Raw genomic sequence first — 3,000 nt, 5'->3', positions numbered from 1 at the left:
TGTGGCATATATACATCATAGAATACTATGCATCCATTAAAAATTTTGAGTTTTATCCTTTGTAGGGACATGGATGAACCTGGAAATCATCATTCTCACCAAACTGACACAAGAACAGAAAATCAAACACCGCATGTTCTCACTCATAGGCGGGTGTTGAACAACGAGAACACATGGACACAGGGAGGGGAGCATCACACATTGAGGTCTGTGGCGGAGGAAACTGGGGGAGGGACAGCAGAGGGTGGGGAGTTGTGGAGCGATAACATGGGGAGAAATGCCAGATATAGGTGATGAGGAGGAAGGCAGCAAGCCACATTGCCATGTATGTACCTATGCAACAATCTTGCATGTTCTTCACATGTACCCCAAATCCTAAAATGCAATAAAATACATATTTAGAAAAAAAATTATTTTTAAAACTTTATTTAAGTATTTTTATATTTCTAGTTATTTTTATTCCCTAAAAGTGAAATTTCAGAGAAAAGATATCATCAATATTGCCCAAAAGCAAATGTAAGGAAACGTAATATTTTTTGTGTTCAATATATATAAATTTGATTTAAATTAATTAGTTGGCTATTTTTACACATACACTAATTGAACAGCATTGTCTTTAAAATAATTTCCTGACAGGATCATTTTTCTGAGTGATGGCAAAGATCATTTATGGCTTTTCTTTTCTCTCTAATTTTCCTTGGGGTCACACTTTGGTCTTGCTTCACATTTCTTACCTTTACACTGCATTAATTGTTTTCTGTTTGTTCTTATATTCTCCCTGAGATGTCAAAGGGTGATGTGGTCCTGCCGAATAAACTCAACATAGACATAAAACAAAACAAAATATAACCAGCTGTTTTCATCACGTATCTCTGCTGTGCACTTTTTAAGCTCCACTGCCTAGAAAATTTACTTGTAAACTTCCCCAACTGCTTTACGATAAAACAGGTTTTGTAGTTATATAATAAAACAATAGCAGAGTTTCACACAGCACAAAATGTTATTAGAGTCCATATCAAAACAGTGAATAATTAAGGTACATATCTAGTGTAAATTGTAAAATATATTTATACTATTGGTATCTCCATGTATCAGTCCGTTTTTACACTGTTGATAAGACATACCTGACACCGGGTAATTTATAAAAAGAATAATTTATGTTTAATTTATTGACAGTACCATGTGACTGGGAAGGCTTCACCATCATGGCAGAAAGTGAAAGGCACATCTTACATGATGGCAGTCAAGAGAATGATAACCAAGCAAAAGGGATTTCCTCTTATAAAACCATCAGATCTAGTGATACTTATTTACTACCAGGAGAACAGTATAGGGGAGAACTGCCCCCAAGACTCAGTTTTCTCCCACTGGGTCCCTCCCACAATATGTGGGAATTTGGGAAGCTACAATTCAAAATGAGATATGGATGAGGACACAAACTATATCACTCTATAATACCAGGAATATAGAATTGATTCAATTGAAATTAAAGATACCTGGTTTTCTCTTTGTTTTTCTGAAGACTGTTAAAACCCAGATCTACTCTAGGGTCCTTGGAGGCAGTTAATGGCAGGTGAGTAAAAGCTCCCCTCAGGGTGATTCAGTGTCACTAGTTTTTCTACTATGGCAGTTGGACTAGGGAGAATGGTGTTCCACAGCTGGTGGGACTTTTAATGCTCAGTCATCTAGTGACAGTGGGTGGACCAGCAAAAACAGCCCCTTAGGGGCATATTTAATGTGACAGAAGATGTGGTTTCAAGATCTGTAATTGTTGCAGGCGAAGGATATAAAAGTCAATTCATCGAGTGAAACCAAAATGAGTCTGAATAATGGGCTAACACAGTCACAATGAAATGTATTTTCACTTTTCCAACTTTGTTTGTGCTTCTAGACTTATAATCTTACTCTCTCTATTATGCATGTACTTTTATCTATATTTTCTTCTGAGGAATTTAGAATGCCATATCATAAATCATCAAAATAGACTTAGAAGACACAAAAGGTTATTGCTATTCCTCTTATGCAGATAAAAAAAGAAATTTGAAGGGGTGGCTAAATAATTTTTCCCTAGATCACATCAAGAAGTCACTGGCAAAATCAAGAGTGATTTCGAGGTATTTTGTGACCCCTATCCACAAGTATAAGATATAAGAGTGAGATAATAACAAAAACAGAATTCAAATAAGCTGTCGAGGAAGTTCAAAATTCTCTTGCTCCTCTCCTAAGAACAAACAAAAAACAGATACTGTTTAACAACATGTGTTCATTTTGTATTTATATGAATAGTATTCTTGAAATAGAAGGTGCTATAAATAAGTATATCTGTTCATATATATACCTATATGGTTGAACTATTTTTTTCCAAATATGATATTTTCCCTCACATATCTCCATTCTAAATTCTTTTTCTGAATAGTCATTATACTGTGTTCATAATTCTGTTGTAAAATTCTATTATGTCTAATATTTTATTTTACTGATTATAAAATTACAAGAAAACTTTACAATATTGGGAAGTACACAAAGGCTCAGTATGTGAGTCTACAGATACTATTACATTTGAAATGAATTGACCCTTTTTCCTATTTATCTACGTATTTTTTATAAAATGAAATTATTGGACTTCGGGATTCAGAGGAGAGGTGTGAAGCTCTCATAAGTGTTACTGTCATGTTTATTAAGAAGAAAGATGATTCTTATTGCAAATTATAAATTACCTTTTCTCTTGAAGACATGTGAAAACTGGCATTATTAGGCAAACAACTAATCCTAAATCTGAAGAGAGACAGGACTTTGCTGGGAGAAAAGATTTCATCGGCCGGGCGCGGTGGCTCAAGCCTGTAATCCCAGCACTGTGGGAGGCCGAGGCGGGTGGATCACGAGGTCAGGAGATCGAGACCATCCTGGTCAACATGGTGAAACCCCGTCTCTACTAAAAACACAAAAAATTAGCAGGGCATGGTGGCGCGTGCCTGTAATCCCAGCGACTCAGGAGGCTGG

The sequence above is a fragment of the Cebus imitator genome, unplaced genomic scaffold (genome assembly GCF_001604975.1).
Source record: "Cebus imitator isolate Cc_AM_T3 unplaced genomic scaffold, Cebus_imitator-1.0 Scaffold44, whole genome shotgun sequence".
NCBI lineage: Eukaryota > Metazoa > Chordata > Mammalia > Primates > Cebidae > Cebus > Cebus imitator.
This window is presented reverse-complemented; position numbering follows the sequence as displayed.